This window comes from Phyllobates terribilis, unplaced genomic scaffold, assembly GCF_046119375.1.
Source record: "Phyllobates terribilis strain yellow unplaced genomic scaffold, ASM4611937v1 Scaffold_2__4_contigs__length_985480577, whole genome shotgun sequence".
Lineage (NCBI taxonomy): Eukaryota > Metazoa > Chordata > Amphibia > Anura > Dendrobatidae > Phyllobates > Phyllobates terribilis.
Genome location: NW_027362762.1, coordinates 294,132,590 through 294,142,926, shown reverse-complemented (window position 1 = coordinate 294,142,926; position 10,337 = coordinate 294,132,590).

The window sequence follows — 10,337 nt, the reverse complement described above, 5'->3', positions numbered from 1 at the left end:
GAGTCAGATCCTGGTTATGTGTGAATGAATGGGACAGCATAGACTTGTGGATTGTTGTCATTACTGCGGGTTTTAATGCTGCACCGCAGAGTGTAACGTGCGGAGAGCGGAGCCCCTGCGCGTGTAACGTGCGGAGAGCGGAGCCCCTGGGCGTGTAAGGTGCGGAGAGCGGAGCCCCTGGGCGTGTAAGGTGCGGAGAGCGGAGCCCCTGGGCGTGTAAGGTGCGGAGAGCGGAGCCCCTGGGCGTGTAAGGTGCGGAGAGCGGAGCCCCTGGGCGTGTAAGGTGCGGAGAGCGGAGCCCCTGGGCGTGTAAGGTGCGGAGAGCGGAGCCCCTGGGCGTGTAAGGTGCGGAGAGCGGAGCCCCTGGGCGTGTAAGGTGCGGAGAGCGGAGCCCCTGGGCGTGTAAGGTGCGGAGAGCGGAGCCCCTGGGCGTGTAAGGTGCGGAGAGCGGAGCCCCTGGGCGTGTAAGGTGCGGAGAGCGGAGCCCCTGGGCGTGTAAGGTGCGGAGAGCGGAGCCCCTGGGCGTGTAAGGTGCGGAGAGCGGAGCCCCTGCGCGTGTAAGGTGCGGAGAGCGGAGCCCCTGCGCGTGTAAGGTGCGGAGAGCGGAGCCCCTGCGCGTGTAAGGTGCGGGGAGCGGAGCCCCTGCGCGTGTAAGGTGCGGAGAGCGGAGCCCCTGCGCGTGTAAGGTGCGGAGAGCGGAGCCCGTGTGTGTAACCTGCTTTGACTAATGGCGCAACCCTAGCCCCAGAAGTTTTTAAATGATCCAATAAAGTTTTGTCATATTCTACCTGTTGGAGTGCTGATTTTCTCCGTTTTGTTTTCTACAGCTCCCTGTAGTCTTCATTCCAGGCACAATAACAGCTCAGCGTTACATTGATTTGGACGTAGAACCAGTGGTACTGTCATTTCTCAAAGTGTCCCAGGAGCCATCTTTTAACATGACAAGATCAGGCGACATGTTGCTTGTGCTACCCCGAGCAGCCTACATGGCCTAAATGTGCTACCATGGCCTGCAGGGTCTCCGGACTTGTCTCCCATCGCACACATCCTGGACATCATTGGTTTATAATTGCTAAGTTTACTGCCAGCAGCCGATCTTGATGATTTCTGTGCCCTTGTGCATTCAGCATGGCAGAACATTCTTACCTCATTAATAACCTCATTGATAACATGCCAAGGTGTATAAGTGCCTGTATTCTGCAGGTGGTGCATGTACTTGATACTGAATAAATCCAGATGTTTTGAAAATTCCTCTTTTTTCATCATTAGCATATCATTAACAAGTCTGCTGATCCGCTGATTTATATACATTTTCCTTCTTGGTGTTGCAGGTTCAGTGTTGAGGAGTGTATATACTGGTGCATTGCAGTATACAGTCAAAATGATGTCCCCCAATGACGCCCAGACATAAGCTGAGCTTCATAGGAGAACCAAGATGGCAGTCTGCTTATTGCTCCATGGCGCTTCAAGAAAAAAATGCTCAAAAAACTCAACATAGACCAGCAAAGTGGATTTCCCGTAAAAATGAATAGAAGAGTCTGCCCTGAAAAAAACCCTATATGAAATCAGCATAAGAGTATGTAAACGTGATATCTTTCTCAGGCGGTTTACGCCAGGAAAAGCACCATAAACAAGTAACTTAAAAGGGTTGTCCACTACTATTCAAAATAGCCCAATGTGTTTTTATGATGAATAGAAGCTTCTAATTACCTCCCGCTGCTGTTTCTGCCTGTGAGCGGCGCTATCACTGGCCGCTCACAGGCAGCACGTGACCCCCGGCTGACATCACATCAGGAGAGGCGTGACTCAGCGCTGGGTGGCTGCGGGACTGTGGGCGGGGTTACCCCACGCGTCACACCCAGCATCCACCGTGCGATTTCACAATGAATGGGGAGAGGGAGAGCGCGCGGTGCATGCTAGGTGTGACGCGCGGGGTAACCCCGCCCACAGCCCAGCATCCACCGCAGGGACCCCAGCACTGAGTCACGCCTCACTTGAAGTGACATCAGCGGGGGTTCACGTGCTGCCTGTGAGCAGCCAGTGATAGTGCCACTCCCAGGCAGAAACAGCAGCGGGAGGTAATTAGAAAGAAGCTTCTTTTCATCATGAAAACACATTAGGCTATTTTGAATAGTAGTGGACAACCCTTTTAATACACAGCAACATAAAAACGCCATTGCTGTGCACATATTGCATCTTATGTCACTTCTTTTAACCACTTCAGGTTTCGGAAACCGCAAAGCGCTTAAAAGAAGTGACGTGCTCTATCTTCGTGCAGCTTTACTTATAAGCCGCCCACTCTATAGTGGAAAGCACAAGGAAGAGACACCAGTGGCGTAACCCCCGCAAAAACAACGGCGTAACTGCCAGCGAAGGTGCTTCAGAAAAAGATCGCCAGCTTTTTCCAGACGCCGTTTTGCCTAGAAAAACCTCACCAGCGCCGCCGTTGTAGTTTAGACCTTGTAGATGCATGAGCCTTCAGCTGTGTATTTTTCCCATTGGAAACAATGATGGTGTTGTAAGCACTTTTTGCTGGTATGTAAAATGCATGCTTGCATGACTCTTGGGTACGGTATTTTATTTTTACTATTACTTGACAAAATAAAATAATTAAAAATATAGTCTTGTAACGTATCGAATATCCAGTTATTTCTTATGGTGTAGGCCAGTGATTCTCCTCCTCATGCTTTCAGGACATCTTTAGATTACAGAAGCCATTGTCAGTGGACTGAGAATTGTTATCCGACCCGTGGAGACACACTGGTGTAGACTGTAAGGCCACGTTCACACGTTCAGTATTTTACCTCAGTATTTGTAAGCCAAATCCTGAAGTGGGTGATAAATGCAGAAGTGGTGACGAGTTTCTATTATACTTTTCCTCTGATTGTTCCACTCCTGGTTTTGGCTTACAAATACTGATGTAAAATACTGACCAATAATGAACGTGTGAACGTGGCCTAACACTTGGATTTGACTTGCCTTCCAATCTTTTGCTGCCATACTACTAACAGTCGTCCGCAAGTGTCAGAGATGAGCGCCTTCATTGATGACAACTCACTAAATCTTTACTGTACATGAAACATTACACAGTGCCGGCAGACATCACTAGTCCTCACATTTTGCCTAGATATTTGGACAGTTGTATAATAGAGATTGGCTATTTATCTGCCCAGTCTGGCTGCAGGGAGAGTAGAAAATGTCAGCCTGTTACACTGCCCCCTAGAGGTAGAACATGATTATATTATCTATTAACTGACCAAAACAAGGTGTCTGACGTCTGCCTCTCCTGTAAGATTGATACATAGGGTATAGGTTGGAAATAAAAATTACTGTACATGTTTTCAGAATTCTTCAGATTACGGTACTAGACCAGTTGAACAACCTTGAGATTTCAGGGAGCAAAAGTAATGCGGCCAGCCAAGTACAAACAGCCATGCCGACAATTACCTGTACTATTTACCCCGGACAGCAGAAGCCGGAGGATTACAGCAGATTACCTTCATACCATTACTGGTGATCTAACATAAATCCCACCAGGGACAATATCTGCAAGGAGCTTGTGTGTTCCCCGTGTTTGTATGGTTTCTCCGGTTTCTTCCCACACTTCAAGGACATGCTGATAGGGAATTTAGATTGTGAGCCCCAATGGGGACAGTGATGATGATGTCTGTAAAGTGGCGCTTAAGAATATGAAGATATTATATAAGAAAGCATAATAAATAATACCGTAGTTACAGTAGTAGAGTTGAGCAAAAAGATTTCCTAGAACCCTGGAGCAGCAGCCTTGTTAGTAGTCCGTGGCCGCTTTACCAGAGCTCTGCGAACCTTTTACCTGCCAGCATTCGTGCTGCCTTTTTTAATTAGTAGGCAATGCATAACGCCTCCGGACATCATGTCCGGTCTACTAATTAGAAGAATAATACTGTAAAATAAAATAATAGAGACCGGGGCGCTCCCATGGGTAGAATTGTATGGTATATAAGGATTAGTCACATAAAAACTGGTCACCTTGTGAGCTATGTAAACTACAGTGATGTGGGACTGATGCCATCCCTTCTAGAACACTGGATGGGTCTGGAGTGATATACGTCAACCAAAATAAAAAGAAATGGAGTTTATGGCACCGTCCATGTAAACAGAGGTAAAACCAAAATAAGGGTATGTGCCCACGATCCATACTAGCAGGGTTTTGGACGCAGCTTACCTGCGCTGCATCCAAACTGCTGCGTTGTACAGTGGAAACACAGAGGGTGGAATTTATAGAAATCCCATGCCCACTGTGCTTCTATTTGACGCCGCATAAACTCACCAACGGCATGGCTTTAAGAGCCGCAGCATGTCAATTTCTGTTGCAGAGACGCTAGTCTCCACAACAGAAATTTCCACAATAGAATAGATAGCATGCGTGATTGGACGCAGCGCTTTGGACTCAGCAAAAATACGCTGCGTCCAAAGCAATGCTATAGCCTGATCATGCGCATGTACCCTAAAATAGTAGATACAAAAGTGAACTAAAAATGTTAATTTGTACATTTTACTACCACTCTTATGTTGGTTTTAACCACCTTAAGTAAATCAGGTGGTTTAACCTCTACCTCCGCAAACAGCGGTATAAAAAGTATTAAGAGCCTGAACCCATTTCAGACTTCATAGACAGTGGTGACTGTATAATGAACAGAGTCAGGCTTTGTACATCCTGCTCCTGATGGATATGTGACTGCTGCCAATCACTAGCCACAGCATTTACACCAGTGTTTACCAAACTCCAGACCTCACGGCCCCCAACAGATCATGCTTTCAGGACATCCTTAGTATTGCCCAGCTGATGGAATAATATCAAAGCATCAGAAATTACCACACACTCTCACCTGTACAATACGAAGGAAATGCTGAAACAAATGACCTGATGGGGGCCATGAGAATGGGGTTTGGGAAACACTGGTTTACATGTTGGTCATCACTACAGTCAGTGATCGGCTGCAGCAGTCACGTGCTCAACCACGCACAAGAAAAATCATCAAGCGTGGCAAGGATCTTGGGCACCACTGGAATAGGAGCTGAGGGGGATTAGTAAAGTGAGTTTGAGTATTTTATTTTTCAGCATGCTGGACACTGAGAAGGGGACAACCTCTTCAATGAGACGACGTCCGAGAAAGAAAGCAATTTACCATTCAAACCATACATGCAAATTGTGACATGTTTTATTGCATAGTGGAAGAAAATACTTTTTTTATTAATCTAGTAAAGAACCAACCTTGTTATTTTCAGATTTTGACAGATTAATGCGGTCCAGGATTAAGCTTTACAAAATCCAGCAGTCCTTTTCAGTTTTATTAGAATATCAAAAATATAGTGTTCACGGTTGAGTAATTATGAATCATAGTCTGTCAGCTGTAACATAAGGCTTACAGTGTAGGTATTCCAGATTACTTCATCAAGGTCAAGACAGAAAAGCACTGCGCACATGGCGAACAGACTAAAGAATATTCACTTCTATTACTGAACAAAAAGAAAGTTTACTTCTATCTGATCTGTATAGTCAGCAAAATGCAATGACGGCACTGCACAGAGAAGCTGGTGTCCTGTGCGTAGTCCCGGCGTCCTGGTCAAAGCCCTATAAAGTATGGTAGGAAGCCAAGGATCCATGATCTTCCATACGTTTCAACTGTATCAGGGTCCTGTGGATGCTGAACGTAGGGAGGTGTGTGAGGCGCCAGAGCTAGAAGTCCAGGACCCATGTGCCCCGGATGTTTGGTACTGCTGACTAAACTGCAATTATAGTGACCCTCCACCCTGATGTCGAAAAGTGAATATACAATTGTCATGTATAGTGAACCTACCTATTTGCCTTCCGCTGCCACCTCCACTGAAGCAAGAAATAAAAATGCTCAAACTTATGGATTGTAATGTAGATTTCACAAGGAATTAAGTAAGAAGAATTTTCAAAGTGGTTTTGAAGTGAGTTTTGAGGATTTTGGAGCGGTTTCGCTTAAAAAAAAAATCCTGAAAATGTGCAGGCTTAGGGCAGAGACAGACGGCCGTATTTCTCGTGCGAGGATCACGTTGTAAACCTCATGCTGGCTGTCGGCTCTCCTGACCTGAGTGTGACACATAGAAATACATCACACTGTCATGTTCAGGACAGGAGAGACACCGGCCAGTCCATTCAGTGTGATGCAATCCTCGCACAAGTTATACGGAAGTCTGTCTCTGCCCTTAAGGTACCGTCACACTTAGCGACGCTACAGCGATCCCGACAACGATATGACCTGTCAGGGATCGTTGCTGCATCGTTATGTGGTCGCTGGTGAGATGTCAAACAGTCAGATCTTCCCAACGATGCAGCAACGATGCGTTGACCCGTAGCGACCTGTATAACGATGCACGCCTATGTGTTTCTGTGTCTGAGTCGCCAACGAGGTCGTTGGTAAGGTGTCAAACACACCGATGCATGCTACCCAGCGGGAACTCAACGATCAAAAAAAGGTCCAGGCCATTCCGACACGACCAGCGATCTCACAGCAGGGGCCTTGTGACTCAGCAGCGATCTCGCTTAGTGTGACCGGGCCTTTAGTCTTAGGCTAAGTATACACAAGAGTCCTTGGAGCAGAAATTGATTGACAATTTTGCAAAGACTCTCCAAATCTCAAAACTTCTCAAAAACTTGGAGTTTCTGCTCTGAAAACTAGGCAAAAAGACACCATGCATATAGCCTTAGAGTATATTAACAATCTTTTTTATATTGATTTGGAGCAGATTTTGCTCCAAAATCTGCATGAAAAAAAATCACTACAAATACTCCTTGAATAAGTTTCCAATTTACTTCACTGGGAAAACATGCATTTTTTTGTTCCACATGGCCAGGCTGGTATATCTGGACATGAGGACTGCCCTAGCCAGGCTGTTATAACCAGGCACAAAGAATACACTGTCAGGCTATGTTCACACGCTAAACAAACACATCCTAGGGCTACATGCTAGTCCAGGAGAATGAAGAGATATATGCTCAAATTTAAAAATAAGTTAATCAACACAATTCTAAAAAATAAAATATTTAAAATAAGCAGGGAACTAGATAAAATTCAGCCTGTGGATCAGCAATTCATGATATTGAAAAAAGAAACATATAGTTGATTGTTTAATAAACATGTACCCTCATTCTCTTGACAGCCCTCCCTATCCCCATACTGTGTACATACAGAGTCTGTGGGATTAACCTTTTTGTCAGGACAGGACATTGTGCAATAGTATACCCGTTGTCCTTTTGTGCACGTATGCACTTCCTTGGTGCATCTACCTTCTATTAGGATAGGGCATTGTGCAATAGTATATTTTTTATTTCCTTTTGCACTATTTGTTTTTTCTACCTCATCATTAAAGTGTCTTATGGTGGACATATTTAACTGTTGTGGTCCTATTTGTAATAGTATATTCTGTGTCCCCTTTTTGCATATTTGCACTTTTTTGGTTCATATACCTTATCATTAAAGAGGTTGTCCACTACTATATAAAATGCCCCAATGTATTTAAACAGTAGAGCTAAATGTTTTTGTAATTACCTTGTGTGGTCTTTATTGCCTGTGAGCGACGCTATCACTGGCCGCTCACAGGCATCACGTGATCCCGGCTGCAGCCGGCTCTGACATCCGCTGATATTACGTCAAGTTCCGGCTGTAGCCGGGCATGACGCAGTGCTGTGCTCCCTGGTGAGTAATGGGCTGTGAGCGGGGTTTCACCGCACGTCACACCCGGCATCCACCGCCTGCTCCCCCTCTCCTCATTCATTGGGAAAGCGCATGGTGGATGCTGGGCTGTGACGCTTGGGGTAACCCTGCCACAGCCCATCAATCAGGGAGGAGCCCGTCACTGGGTCACCCCCGGCTGAAGCCGGAACTTCACATGACATCAGCAGATGTCAGAGCCGGCTGCAGCCGGGGTCACGTGATGCCTGTGAGTGGTCAGCGATAGCGCCTCTCACAGGCAAAAAAAAACACACAAGGTAATTACACAAACACTTCTCTCCACTGTTTAAATACATTGGGGTATTTTATATAGTAGTGGACAACCTCTTTAAGAACTATATATAAAGGACAGATCCAATTACTGTGGTCTAAATTGAGACTTCACCTTGCTCTCCCTTTGTCTTGTCACTGAGGCTTTATTTACCTTTGCCTTTCCTATGTATGTGCACCTTAATTGATGGAACTATATGGTCTGTTTTTCAATATCATGATATGCTGATCCACAGGCTGAATTTTATCTAGTTCCCTGCTTATTTTAAATATTTATTTTTTAGAATTGTGTCTAATAAAAACTTATTGTTTAATTCAAGCATATACAGTTATATGAAAAAGTTTGGGCACCCCTATTAATCTTAAGCTTAATGTTTTATAAAAATTGGTGTTTTTGCAACAGCTATTTCAGTTTGATATATGTAATAACTGTTGGACACAGTAATGTTTCTGCCTTGAAATGAGGTTTATTGTACTAACAGAAAATGTGCAATCTGCATTTAAACAAAATTTGACAGGTGCATAAGTATGGGAGCCTCACCAGAAAAGTGACATTAATATTTAGTAGATCCTCCGTTTGCAAAAATAACAGCCTCTAGTCGCTTCCTGTAGCTTTTAATGATTTCCTGGATCCTGGATGAAGGTATTTTTGACCATTCCTCTTTACAAAACAATTCCAGTTAAGTTTGATGGTCGCCGAGCATGGACAGCCCTCTTCAAATGATCCCACAGATGTTCAATGATATTCAGGTCTGGGGACTGGGATGGCCATTCCAGAACATTGTAATTGTTCCTCTGCATGAATGCCTGAGTAGATTTGGAGCGGTGTTTTGGATCATTGTCTTGCTGAAAGATCCATCCCCTGCGTAACTTCAACTTTGTCATTGATTCTTGAACATTATTGTCAAGAATCTGCTGATACTGAGTGGAATCCATGCGTCCCTCAACTTTAACAAGATTCCCGATGCCGGCATTGGCCACACAGCCCCAAAGCATGATGGAACCTCCACCAAATTTTACTGTGGGTAGCAAGTGGTTTCTTGGAATGCTGTGTTTTTTTGCCGCCATGCATAACGCCTTTTTGTATGACAAAACAACTCAATCTTGGTTTCATCAGTCCACAGGACCTTCTTCCAAAAAGAAATTGGCTTCTCCAAATGTGCTTTTGCATACCTCAGCCGACTCTGTGGCGTGCTTGCAGAAACGGCTTATTTCGCATCACTCTCCCATACAGCTTCTCCTTGTGCAAAGTGCGTTGTATAGTTGACCGATGCACAGTGACACCATCTGCAGCAAGTTGATGCTGCAGCTCTCTGGAGGTGGTCTGAGGATTGTCCTTGATTGATCTCACCATTCTTCTTGTCTGCCTTTCTGATGTTTTTCTTGGCCTGCCACTTCTGGCCTTAACAAGAACTGTCCCTGTGTTCTTCCATTTCCTTACTATGTTCCTCACAGTGGAAACTGACAGGTTAAATCTCTGAGACAGCTTTTTGTATCCTTCCCCTGAACAACTATGTGGAATAATCTTTGTTTTCAGATCATTTGACAGTAGTTTTGAGGAGCCCATGATGGCACTCTTCAGAGGAGATTCAAACAGGAGAACAACTTCCAAGTGGCCACTTTAAGTAGCTTTTCTCATGATTGCATACACCTGGCTATGAAGTTCAAAGCTCAATTAGGTTACAAAACCAAAAAAAGTGCTTTAGTAAGTCAGTAAAAAGTAGGTAGGAGTATTTAAAACAAGAAAATGATAAGGGTACCCATACTTATGCACCTGTCAAATTTTGGTTGAATGCAGATTGCACATTTTCTGTTAGTACAATAAACCTCATTTCAAGGCAGAAACATTACTGTGTCCAACATTTATTACATATATCAAACTGAAATAGCTGTTGCAAAAACACCAATTTTTATAAAACATTAAGATTAATAGGGGTGCCCAAACTTTTTCATATAACTGTATCTCTTCATTCTCCTGGACTAGCATATAGCCATAGGATGCATTGGTTTATTATAAGTTAGTCGTGGTTTGCAATCTTTATTTCTTTATGGGATTCTCTTGTTAATTATGTTCACATGCTACGATTTTTTTCCGCAGGCAAAACCGGCTGTCTTGGCAGTAAAGAATGTGCTTACAAAAAGCAGGTTTTGCTGAGTTTTTGCTGCGTTTTTGTGAGGGTACATTTGGCTCTTGTGCATGCTGATAAAGTTTAGTGCATAAAAAAAAACATGATTCAACTTCCTCAGGTTTTTGCACAAAAAGCACAGCAAAACCTGATACCTGGGTTTTTGCACGTACCCATTGCTTTCTTTGGCTGAAAAAAC